The sequence below is a fragment of the Amblyomma mixtum genome, chromosome 6, assembly GCF_055824585.1.
Source record: "Amblyomma mixtum isolate Tamu chromosome 6, ASM5582458v1, whole genome shotgun sequence".
NCBI lineage: Eukaryota > Metazoa > Arthropoda > Arachnida > Ixodida > Ixodidae > Amblyomma > Amblyomma mixtum.
Window position 1 is genome coordinate 31,055,327 of NC_143017.1, and position 13,823 is coordinate 31,069,149.

The 13,823-nt window shown below is 46.4% G+C and overlaps 1 long non-coding RNA gene across 1 annotated transcript in view; it reads right to left on the bottom strand.

The window, feature by feature from the left end:
* Positions 1-7,578: 7,578 nt before the first annotated feature.
* Positions 7,579-13,823, bottom strand: part of LOC149338719 (uncharacterized) — a 29,799-nt gene continuing 23,554 nt past the window's right edge. The window contains exon 4 of the long non-coding RNA XR_016283451.1: positions 7,579-7,727. This is a non-coding gene — a long non-coding RNA (uncharacterized LOC149338719). The remainder of the gene's footprint in view (positions 7,728-13,823) is intronic.

Below are 13,823 nucleotides of genomic sequence, written 5' to 3' on the forward strand. Positions count from 1 at the left end.
AATCATGGAGCATATTTTGTACTCGCATGTTGCTGCCTCTTTAACTTCTGCAAATTTCTTCCATCCTAATCAACATGGATTCCTTAAAGGCCGCTCATGTGAGACACAGCTTGCCCTTTTCCTACACAATTTACACTCGTACTTAGACCGTAATATTCATTGTGACGCTGTGTTCCTTGATTTCGAAAAGGCGTTCGATAAAGTTTCTCATGGTCGCTTAATACACAAACTCTCCCGTCTGAATCTGCACCCCTTCATCGTTAATTGGATTCGTGCCTTTTTAACTGACCGTCATCAGTTCGTCTATGCTAATAGTCACTCATCATCTCTTTCACCTGTGAAGTCTGGCGTCCCACAGGGAAGTGTACTAGGTCCCCTTCTTTTCCTAATATATATTAATGATCTTCCACTTAGTCTTTCTTCCAACGTCCGACTGTTTGCTGATGATTGTGTCATATATCGCCCCATAACAAATTCTTCAGATATCGTCGCTCTTCAAGAAGACCTTTCACAAGTGCAACATTGGTGTAACACATGGCTCATGTCTCTTAATATTTCAAAGACCTCACTGATTTCTTTTCACCGTCGCCCCAACTTCATCGCGCCAGTGTACACTATTAATAACTGCCCAATTTCTTCGGTCAATCATTACAAATACTTAGGCGTCCATATCTCTCGTGATCTAACTTGGACTCTCCATATCACCAACATAACTAACTCCGCAAACAGTGTCCTTAGGTATCTTCGGCGCAACCTTGCTCTAGCACCAAGTTCTCTCAAATCGCTCGCTTACAAGACTTTCGTCAGACCTAAACTTGAATATGCTAACTCTGTCTGGGATCCCCATCAGACTAACCTAATTAATACCATTGAGTCTGTTCAGAATTGTGCCGCGAGGTTCATCTCATCTGACTACTCCTATCATACCAGCATCTCAGGTCTGAAATCACGATTGCAATTGCCTACTCTAGTCACCCGTCGGAACACAGCACGTCTCTGTTTATTTCACAAATTCTTCCATAACTTTACAGAAGGCAACCAATTAATTCCACGTGTCCATCGCATTTCCCGCCATAACCACCCGAACGCTGTTTACCCTGAACGTGCTCATACCACCACATTCCAGCAATCATTTTTCTTAAAGACTGCCCATGACTGGAATAACCTCCCTGCTGAAGTGGCCACCATCATGATTCACCGACTTTTCAAGGCCACCATCGAGGAAGCCCATTCATCAATGTAATTTTTGTCCATTTTCTTATTAATGTATAATATTTTTTTTTTGCCGTGTTATCCCCACCCCTCATGTAATGTCCCGAAAGGGACCTTTGAGGAATAATAAATAAATAAATAAATAAATAAAAGAAAACCTGAGGTGGAAAACACTGGCTCACTGGAGACTAACCGCAAAATTAGAACTTTTTTTCCAGATATACTCTGATCTCACGGGAATAAACAAGAGCTCGTACATTCTACCTCCACATTTCATCTTTGAACGCCGCGATCATAACTTGAAAGTTCTTGTACCGCGATGTCGAACTGATGTGTTTCGTAATTCTTTTTTTCCTCATACTTCTTCACATTGGAATAGGCTTCCCAAGAGCATAGAACAATGTAAAATAGATAAACATTTTCACTCTTTCCTGGCGGCCAATCTGTCGTAGAAGCTTTCCACCTTTTCAGAACTTGTTTTCTCAGACCGCCATTTCAGTGATGCGTTACTATTTTATTTTAGACAATTGTGCCTTATTGTTTATTTTTAATATTTGTGACATGCTCATTTTATGTATATGTTTACTGTTATTGTCCCCCCCTGCTATAATGCCCCTGGGCGCTACAGGTATTTGTATAAATAAATAAATAAAATAAATAAATGGAGATGATTCTTGCGCTCTTCCGGTCACATCTGGTGTCCCTCAGGGCAGTGTGCTTGGGCCGCTGTTGTTTTTGATATATTGCAACGACATTGTAGATGTGGTTGATGAACCTGTACAGATTCGCATGTATGCTGATGACTGTATTATTTTCAATGAGATCCGATCAGCTGACAATCAGGCAATACTAAACACGTCCCTTAATAGTATCCACGCATGGTGTAATCGATGGGGCATGAAACTTAACTTTCAAAAGACTGTCCTACTACGTGTGACAAGAAAACTTAATCCATTTAAACGCTCCTTTTTTCTGGGTTCAGGAGAAATTACCGAAGTAACTGAATATAAATATCTTGGTGTTACATTAACAAACAACTTAAGCTGGAACACTCACATTTCTAACACTTGCTCGTCTGCCTTACGAAAACTTTGCTTGTTGCGCCATAAACTAAAAGATTCACCACTTCAGGTTAGGAGACTAGCATATGAAACCTTTATAAGGACTAAATTGGAATATGCGTGCATTGTATGGGACCCGTATACTCTCACTAACATAAAAGCACTTGAGCTGATCCAAAGGAAAGCTGTGCGATTCATGTTTTCGCAATACAATAGAACTGCTTCCGTCTCTGCATTACTGCAGTCGAATTCCATACCAAGCCTTCAGTCCCGGCTCAAGTTTCTTCGGTTGAAATTCTTATTTTTGTTATTTAACCATAAACTTGGAATTAATTCTTCGTCGTATCTTAATCTACAGAACACCAGACAAACCCGACACTCCCATCCCCTTTCTCTGACCCCGTACTTTGCAAAGACTAACTTATTTCAGCACTCTTTCTTTCCACAAACCATCAGTGACTGGAACAGCTTACCAGCTTCGTGTGTACGGTCTCTTGACCTGATAAGTGACCATTGTTAGTTTGTTTTGTTAGTTTCTTTTTCTTTTCCATGTCATTTCGCGCTGCTCGTTTTCTGCTTGCACTTTGGTATTATTGCTCAATTTGTGTTCTGTTCTGTATCCACTCCTGCTTGGGCCTCACGGCCTGCAGTATGCCATAAATAAAATAAATAAATAACTGCAGGCACCTTCTGTGCATTGCAAAGCAGTTTTCCAAGATCACATCAAAAGTGGACACTGTAATAATTTAGAAAATTATAGACCCGTGCCTGTACTCAACCAAAATCTCCACTATGATTCAGTAAATTTCTAGATAAATATAATTAACTCAAGCCATGTCTATTTGGCTTTTGGAAAAACAAACCTACAAAGGAGCGTCCGATGGGGGCTCAGTCGGTATCTCTGGATTTTAAAACAAAACTGAGCAGGGGCCAAGACACAGCAAAGGAGACTCACGTGAGAACACCTCTTCTCTTCATCAACAATGCACACGTGCAGCAAGTGCTCATGACCCCATGAATTCAAAATTCAATTCACTTTTATCAAATCAAGAAAGTTTAGTTCCTTTTCTTGTACAAGTGAACTGAAGCCTTGCTGACACATCACATCAGAGCCATATCCCTATATTTACAAGGCTCTACCATTTCATGTCACTTTGTGTCCTAAGTGCCGCTGATTATTACCATATGTTTAAAAAGAGGCATCCATTTTTCTTTTTCACAGGCCTGAGGGTTTTATGGAAAATGCTGCCCGCAATGTGAACCCTAGGAGTTGCTGCGGTCCTTTAGACACTCGCACATTTTTTTAGATGTGATTCGACTGTTTATAGATGACACATAGCTCTGCCATGATGCTTTCTCGGCACTGCGACGGATGTACCAAGCTTTAGCTCTTGTCTTTTTAAAATTTACAAGGTTCTCCTGTGTCGGGTACCTGTGAAATTTACCCCAAGCTCTATTATGTTTCTTTTTTTTTGCTTCCTTGCGGTTTTTTGTCCACCACACTTTGTGCTTTTGTTGCACCACTGCTGAAGGCTCAGGAATAGCTAAGTGTGTGGCAGCTGGAATACAGTTTGTGAACTTTTTATTTATCTTGTTCATGTTAAGATTATTTAAAGCTATTTTTCTCAAGTCGCTTCTGTTCTAAAAAGTTCACAGTCTGCTAAATGAAGCTTCCAACGTGGCGGTTTTGTAGGGATGATTTCGGGTGGAGTGTCGATGCTGAAACAAAAAATTTACCTTGGGGTCCTGCCTAACCCCAAGAGCAAATGCGACGGTCAGTGAGGCTATGGTACTCAAGGCCCAACAAGACTAGCAAAAGAGGAGCACAAGAAAAGCAATCCTCCATAAAAACAGAATTTGGCCACCCTGACCTCTCACAGTTACCTACCGTCCAGGTACGGCCACCCTTCAAGCGCAACCATTCGGGGCCAAGGACTCTCGGCCGTACACCCTCGAATGCGGGAAGGTATCCCGCTATGTATACTTTCAAGGCACAAAGTATCGGTGCTGGTCATTCCACTCAGTCCTCCAGATTTGTACCTACTGCCTCCGGCTTGGACATAGCAATGATATCTGTCCTAACCCGAAGCAACACCGCTGCTCTCCTTGCGGCATTCACAATCCTGGTCCTCAACAATCCCCCTACCTCCCGTTCTGCCACACCTGAGGCAAAAACGGCTACTCCACCACTGACCTCAACTACCGCGGAAGGAAAAGAGCATCCACTCAGAAGCCACTATGGCCAACCAGCCACCACCACCCTTGAACAATCGGAAACCAAGGCACCGCATAGCCGCTCTCACTATGCGAATATTGCAAATGTGCCAACCCGCACAGACTGGGCCACCTTCTGCAACAAACTCGAGGGCACATTAGGCACCAAATGCACGTGAGCACTTTTACAGGCTCTCTTTGATTCGACAACTAACCCTTTGTGAGACAGTGGGATAATGGCGTCCCACTTTTCCGCAGCTTGAAAAAACGTTTGTAATTTAAATCTCGCAGTAATTTTGCACTTTCAGGCACCTTGCGCCATCTTTACGACAGCTTAGAAAGCTTTTAATATGTCTTTTGACACTCTCTCAACAGATGGCAGCACATTTCTGTTATTTTTCCAACAACACGTGAGCAACGTGTTGTTCAGCGTGTTTTCGAAGGGTATATTGCTAAGCCTACAACTAGCTCTACGTTCCCTGGCTGATTTCGCTTTGCATAGATAGATAGGAGGCAGTATTTTGTCACAGACTATTCTTTTTTTTTTTACAGGGAGGTCACTTTCAGTCGAGGAGGTGGTGGAACTCATTTCCAGATGACCCAATCCAGAGCGATGTAGAAACAAGCAGGGATGAGTTCGTCCCCGTGCTTGCCCCTGTGGATAGCGATGGATCTTGTGATGATATTGAGGAACCTTCAACAAGCACAGGAAAGAAAAGGGAGAAATCTTATGCGAAGAAAAAGCCTAAAAAGCAAAAAAAGCACATAATTTCTCCACAGCCAGAAGAAGACGAAGTGGCACAAGTGAGCGATGACAGCCCGGAAGCAATTCCCGATCCTTGGTCTACGATCCTGCCAACCATTTCTCGACCTCGCCGCATGTGCTAGCCGCAATATTCTGATAAGCTCACTGCCGTACCCAGGCCATTGGAGGCATTCCTGCTGCACTTTGATGATGGAGTCCTGGATATGATAGTGGTCGAGACAAACCGCCACGCAAGCCGCGCGCTATAAAAGGCTGGCTTGAAATAACAAAATATGAGCTGAAAGCTTACTAAGGGTTCCTCATCATCACGAGCATCAACCCATCACACCATTTGTACCTCTACTGGATCAGCGACCCATTCTTCAATGTCACAGAGGTTTCAAGTGTCATGAGCTTCAAGCAATTTCAAGCTATTACAAACTGCCTGCATTTCACTGATGACAAGAAAATAAAGCGCAGGAATGAAGAAGGGTTCAATCGTTCAGCCAAAATAAGGGCACTAACCGATGTGATGAACACGTGTTTTCTATATGAGTGCAAGCCATCCAATCATAAAGCAATTGACGAAAGCATGGTCCTATTCCAAGGCTTTTCTGCACTAAAGCAGTATGCGACTATGAAGCCCATAAAAAGAGGGTACAAAGTATGGTGCCGAGCTGATTCTGCTACTGGATACCTTTGTGAATTTCAAATATATGAGGGAAAGTCCACAGAACGCAAACCTGCCCGTACATTAGGCGAGCACGTTGTTCTGTCCCTTTCAAAGAACGCCGATGCTGAAACTGAGCTATTCTTCGACAACTTTTTTGCGTCCACAAGGCTCATGGAGAGAGAAGTTGTCTGAGAGAAACATCGATGCCTCAGGCACAGTTCGTTCCAACCGGAAAGATCTTCCGAAAGAAGTTATGAATTCCCGGCAACTGAAGAGGGGAGAATATGTTTGGTGAGCAAAGGAGCAGGTTTCTGCTTATCAGTGGCATGACACCCGGAATGTAACAATGCTCTCAAACTTTCATGACCCATCAGAAGTGGTGGAAGTCAAGCGCACACTTTCGAATGGCTGCAAGATAGGCGCCTCACGCCCTAAAGTCGTTGCGGACTAATAAGTATATGGGAGGTGTTGATCGCTTCGATCAGAAACGCAACGCTTACATCGCTGATAGGAGGTCGAAAAACGGTTGGCACAGGCTGTTTTATTATATATTGGATGCAGCTGTTGTGAACTCTTTTATTCAATATTGCCACCACAAGCCCGTAGAGCACTTGTGGTTCCGTTTGATGCTTGGGCGAGAACTAGTCGGGGGCCAGACATTCAAGTCCTGGAGAGGAACGCCGGCCTTCAAATACAAAAAGAGCGGTCACAAGAGTGGACAAAAAATTATGGGTGTGCCACATGAAGTCTGTTTTCAAGGGAACGAACATCATCCCGCAAAGGTTCCTGGCAGAAGGAGGTGCCAGTGGTGTTCCACTAAACAAAAAGAAGTGAGAACGGCATTTGTATGCCGAAAGTGCAAAGTGCCTCTTTGTGCAGCTTCTTTTCTGCCATTCCATAATGAAAAGGGAGATGTTTTTGCCAGTCTGGCTTGAATTCTTCTTTCATGTCGAAATACAATGTCTTATTTTGAGCACATTGCATTTTATGTAATGTTCTTGCTTGTGGCTCGCGGGGCGGGGTCGTTTTACTTTTCAGTCAAGGCATTCAAGTGCACAACACAATTATCAGCCTAAATGCACCTGAGATAAAATAAATTAAGCAGTTGTGCATGTGGCTTGATAACTGAATATAATTTATTGAAAATAAAAAATATATACTTGATTATGCCAGTGGGACGATAGTGTCCCACTTTGAAAAGTGCCTGACAGGGGCAGTGGGACACATATGTCCCACTTTTATTATGAAAACAATATGGTGTAAAATAATTCTTTTTGTTTCCAGTGTAAAAGGAGCCGCAGATTTCGATATTGCGGTCAAATTGCATGTAATATCCGCAGGCACCTTTTGTCTTATAAAGGGTTAAAACACCGAGACAAGCCAACAGAATGCCTAACCAATGGGTGGGCCTGCCGCACTCACGCCACCAGTGGCTAACATCACACAACACCAGGCGACACATGAGGCTCAATCCCTCCAGAAGACCGCACCCTGGACAGGACCTGGCCTTGCCAAAAAGGGTAAGCAGTCCATGCAAGTAACCTCCCTTCCACCCTCACCCCCCTCCCATCACACCTCAGCAGTGTGATGTACAGCAGTACAGGCACTAATTCGAATTTTGCACAGAAATCACTCGCGTGGGCAAACTAGAGCTGCAGAACAAATCACAGCCATGCCGGATGTGGCCAACAGGTTAGAAGCCACGTTTAATGAGTGCTTGGACAAACACGGAGCTGCCATCAGCCACCTCTTCGCACTTGTGCCTCATCAGGACCCACCCCGAGTCCAACCCACAGCCGATTCTCGCCCCTTAGCTGCAGCCCTGCAACATAGCACAGAATAACAGCATGCAAAAATGTAGGCGGCGACACCATTCCATCATGTCACCCAAAGCAATGTTTTAATGGAACTGCCACACCATACACTGAAAACAAGCGCAGCTGGCGGCATATATCACACAATTCCCTGGTCTCCACATCATCGCTCTGCAAGAGACGAAGACAGATCGCGTTATTGTCCACGGTTACAAGACAGCGGCCCTCATGCCACGTACGGCAATTCTCACCCCCACCTCAATGCTGACGCTAGACCGCACCCCGGCAAGCATGCTTGAAACAAGGGGGCCAAATATGCAGCCCTGAACTCAGCTCACCTGGGCACACACACACGATCTTACTAACTTTAACATATACAGCAACTCCAGAGGTGGAGGCAAAACCCTGCCGGGCATCCTATGCTCTCTTCGCAACTCACAATATCTCGTGATAGGGGACTTTAATGCATGTCACACACACTGGGGATATACTTCGGACACCCCCAAAGGCCACCTGCCACAACAGCAGACCATGACCTCGGCCTAATCAGAAATCCCATCATACCCATTCGCACTGGCACAAGTGTCCCTCACGACACCACACCACACCTCACCTCACTTGGGCCATAACCCAATCTAATCCTCAGATCTCATATATTGCCACAGGACAGTCGTGGTAGTCGCCACTTCCCAGTCTACACCACTGGAACAGATTTTTGCCCCTCGTACCCAGCTCCTCACAGACAGGGATAAATTACGCTCATACTTAGCAGCAGATTCTAGTCAGCCCTGCACAATTACAGACTGGACAGACCGTCTTGGGCAGGCCATCCAGGCACACAGCAAATGCATTACACCCCAATGACATCACAAGCTGACCCACACCTGGTTCATCTATGGGAAGCCCAACAGGATATCCTCAAGCGCTGGCGTCACCAACAACACAAACAAAGGCATTGCATAACTGCTGTCACTCGTAGGCAGAAGAATATGCGAACCCACTAACCCGCACAAACTGGGCCACCATCTGTAACAACCTCAAGAGTACATTAGGCACCAAACGCGCGCGGGCACTTTTACATGTTCTCTTAGATCTGACAACTAAAACACAGAAGCAAGTCAACGCACAATGCCTAATACAACTCGTGCTACAACAGGGCACCGAAGTAATTAGCAAACTATGGGACACCTATATACCCATACCCCTTCCATCTGTAGATACACACAGTCTGCCTCCCCCCCCCCCCCCCCCCCCAATCCAGAATTCAATATGAATATCACCGAAAAAGAAGTCTGCCGAACACTCCATAGTGTTCGCTATTCTACAATGCCATGGCCAGACAGCATAACATGCAAGGCACTCCGCATTCCTGTATGAGGTTTCCCTACAGAAAGTTACGGAGCTCTTTAATGACCTCTGGTGCGCCGGGACACTTTCTTCAGCCAGAACCCATGCCAGCATCCAATTCATACCCAAGCCAGACAAAGCCTTCATCCTTCAACACTTACGCCTCATTTCCTTAATGAGCTGTGCCAGCCAGCAAGCTCTTTGAGAATGTCATCCTCTAGCGCCTGTAAGTATTTTTAAAACTGGAGGAGACACTTAAGCTCAACCTTAATGGCATGACGTGATAGCGTAATGGGTGAATTGCCATATACACAGAAGGTCATTCTCTACATTCATAGATCCCTGGGAGTTTTCATAACCCTCCTGGCGCAGTGGTTAAGCGATGCGTCACTGCCCTGCGATGGCAGGTGCTCCCAGTGGTGAGCCTTCTGCGGCCCAGGTTGCTCTTCCCAAGCGAGCAAGCATTAATTTAACTGCCACCTGCCATGGTAGGCAGCTTGCTCCCAATCCAGAGGCAGATTGGTTTGGTTTGGTTTATGGGGTTTAACGTCCCAAAGCGACTAAGACTATGAGAGACGCCGTAGTGAAGGGCTCCGGAAATTTCGACCACCTGGGGTTCTTTAACGTGCACTGACATCGCACAGCACACGGGCCTCTAGAAATTCTCCTCCAAAGAAATTCTAGCCGCCGCGGCCGGGATCGAACCCGCGTCTTTTGGGTCAGCAGCCGAGCACCATAGCCACTGAGCCACCGCGGCGGCTGAGGCAGATTGCAATGACGCCGCAAGGTCACATGACGGAGGTGGCCCACCTGCCTCCTAGGTTGCTCTGTGGGCACCACCTGCCAGTGTCACGCCTGCAGCCCAAATTATCCCACAATCAGCCATCTATAGATATTACCACCACCCATGTAGTGTGTACGGGGCTCCACTGCTCTGCAACGACATCCATACTTTTCCGGCTGAAACTTCTACCCCACGACCCCCAATACAACTGCACATGTATGGGGACCCGGTACCAGTTGCATCTCAGGTGAAGATCCTTGGCCTCCTCACCCAAAACATACTGGATGCTACCCGCTTCCTCCAGCTGTTGCAAAAGCAGACCAAACAGGTCGCTGGACTCATCACGCGTGCGGCCGCACGCAGCCATGATTTGTCTGCACGTGAGACACTCAATAGGACCAAAGCATTAATCATCAGTCGCATCACATATACCATATACTCACTCGCGCCAAACACAATAGGCCACCGGTACCCACAATGCCGTGACCAGACTAATGGAGACTCAACACATCAACCAGTTGCTCCCCCTGAGTCGCACGGATATGGGAGAGCACCTACTTGTGACTGCTGCATCTCGGTCCACCCATTCTCTTCCCGGCCGTCCACAGGAAGCGCCTCTACGCCTCGAGTGACTCAAGCAGCCAGGACACCGTTGTGTACGGTGATGGCTACTCGGCTCCTCGAAGTGATGACTCCTCGACCGACGATGGGTTCGTACCCATCGTTAGTAAGAAGGACAAGCGCAGACTGCGCAGACAAACTGAGTTGACGTCAACGACATCCTCAAGTATGGATACGATCATCAGGGCGCGAAGTGTCGAGGCACATACAGCCTTGTTCGTGTCATTAGAGTCTACGGACAACCTGAATCTCCTAAAAAGGCAAGCCATCTCTGTGGTTCTTGAGAGCCTCGTACCAGGAGGGATTAAAGACGTTAGAATAAACCCCCACAAGAGCATCATTGCCACTGATGTCATGAACCGAAGCGAGCTAGACAGTTTGGCCTCCATCACCAAACTCGACAATTTCAGTGTACGTCCTCTTATTCTACAAGACAGCGGAACCACGGCTGGCGTAATTTACAACATCGACATCGCCATCCCTGATGCCGACTTGCCCATCTTAATCAATCCGACAACCAACAGCATTTCCATAACACAAGTTCAGCATCTTGGAGAGTCTACATGCATCAAGCTGACGTTCAAGGGTGACTGTATTCCATCATACGTGAAGGTGGGGCACTTTTGTCACCCAGTTCGTCCATTCGTACCTAAGCCACTACAGTGCAGGAAATGTATGAGAATTGGCCATGTGAGTGGCGTCTGTCAAAACTCCATCGTGTGGCTCATCGTGTGCCCAAGATGCTCTGAGCCACACAGCGGTGACAGTTGCCGCGCGACTGCCTTGAAGTGCGCCAACTGTCGTGGCCCTCATGACTCTTCCTCGAAGGACTGCCCTCGCCTACAGACTGAGAGGGCTGTACTGAAGCAAATGGTGCGTGACCCTTCCACCCACACAGAAGCCGCTGCAAAGGTGCGACGACGTCGTTCACGCTGCTCCCGAAGGTCGTTGAAGGAAACCAATACCTTCGAAGAGAAGACCCCAAGCGGCACTGCAGTTTGTCCGCCTCCACCGACAACAAATCAGGAAAGCCCAGCGACTGGTGACACATGACCTACTGCCTCTGATACCACGTGGCCACCACTACCGAAGCCTAGAGCGCACACAGCATCAGGTACGTTGCCGCACAACACGTCTCCGACAACTACAACTGCTCCGGGCAAAAGGCATGATTCCGACCATGGACAACATATGCAAGTGATTGCAATCCTTATGTCACTGATGAATGTCATGCGTGATCTGCTGTCCAGCTTGCGCACGCCAGTAGCACACAACGTATTGCAAGTACTGGACGCGCCGCAGCCAGTTCTTGCAGCTCTACATTAGAAGACAACGTGGCTCCCCCGGAACTATCTTTTCCGAAGAAAGTCAAGCAAGCTTTTAGTTTTCAGCGGAATGCCCGCAGGCTCCAGTCCCGGATTTCAGACACAACTGCTTCCCGTTCTGGTGATGTGTGAACCGAATCTGCCCAACATTTTACGATCGTCATCACCCTTTCACAGAGGCCAAAATCCTGAGTTCGTGGCCACACCAGCCGACTACAATCAAGGGTCCCAAGGCACTGTTTTGTTTTTTCCGAGAGACTGCCTTGCTTGCTAGATTGTGACTGTCTCTCGTTCCTTCTCTCTTCCCTTTTTAATCCCCTCATTCCCTTCCCCAGTGCGGGGTAGCCAACCGGAAACCTTTCTGGTTAACATCCCTGCCTTTCCCCCTCTCTGTATATCTCTCTCTCTCTCTCTCTCCACACATGCACGGTCAGGTACACCAGAAGCCCCCCCCCATACAATATGGGGGCTATCCTCCATCAGGGCAGGCAGCAGGCTGAAACGAGCCATTACACCAAGAGACACAGAAACCGCTCTGACATCCTCTGTGTCGACGCGGCTGAGCACACCAATCTGAGACTCTTCACAGAAGTTGCAGCATATGAAGAAAGCACAATGGGGCCTGCCGCCATTATCAGAACTGAAAAATGATAGGTGTAACGTTAAGAGATCAGAAGCGGGCGGAGTGGGTGAGGGAACAAACGCGGATCAATGATATCCGAGTAGAAATCAAGGGGAAGAAATGGGTCTGGGCAAGGCATGTAATGCGAAGGCAAGATAACCGCTGGTCCTTAAGGGTAACGGAGTGGATTCCAAGAGAAGGCAAGCGTAGCAGGGGACGGCAGAAAGTTAGGTGGGCAGATGAGATTAAGAAGTTTGCAGGAATGCGATGGCCCCAACTGGCAAAAGGCAGGGTTAATTGGAGAGACATCGGACAGGCCTTTCCCCTGCAGTGGGCGTAGCCAGGCTGATAATGATGATAATGATGTCTATGAATGGCAGCACGCTCAGTTTTTTTGTTTTTTTTTTTGGTTTCCCCTTGTATGCCCACCCCCTATGTGACAATAAATGTGGATGTGCAACACCAACTCTAAAATGATAACATTAACAAACTTAGGCCCTAAGCATTCAGTGTCATTTCTTGTGTGCGTGTGGCATTCCAGCGAAGAGATTTTTCTCAAAAAATGAATAACGCATCCTGCGCTCCACAGCAAGTGACGAAACATTGAAAACTCGAAGAGACATGGATAAATACTTCCACAGGCTGGTCAGTCAGTTCCAGACCTCTGAAATTCAATGCTGAGCAAATCAGCAGTCGATTTTATTTGGAGCACAGCACGTTATTTGGAACAGCACGCACCAAACAATACTAGAGCACAAGCTGAGAGACCGAGGCACACAAAACAATTTCATCAATGCTTATTCCAATAGGACAAACATTTTTTTAATGGCAAGAATGCCACCACCTCTACTATCAACACAATTGCACCTACATATGCTATGTGTCCACATGAGGGAAAAAATCATCATCCAGTACATAAAAAAAGAGAAGCCATTCTCGCTCGGTGCTTTATGTGTTATAGAAGTGCCATTGATTAAAGCTGTGCAAAAGCATGTGAAAGGGGGATACTATTATTTACTTATTTAGAGCATACTGCAGGCCCAGTGAAGGGCCCTGGCAGAAGGGGCACAATAAGCCCAATACAAATTTGTACAAGGCAAGTCATGAAACAAAAATAATTCAATGAACGGCCTGTTCTAAGGCATCAGTATCAACTATTGATGATGGTGGTAGCTGATTCCACTCGGTAATGGTGCGGGCAAAAAATGAAAACTTGAATATGTTAGTTCTCGCAAAGTAAGGTTTTAATGATTCAGTGTGCCTGTTTCTGGTTGACATGGACGTTATCAGTTGGAGATGCAAATCCGGAGCAATTGACAGTTTGTTATTTTTCAATAGAAAGAGAAATCTTAGCCTTAGTATTCTATGCCGAGCTTCAAGGGACTGTATACAGATGGTGAGTCAG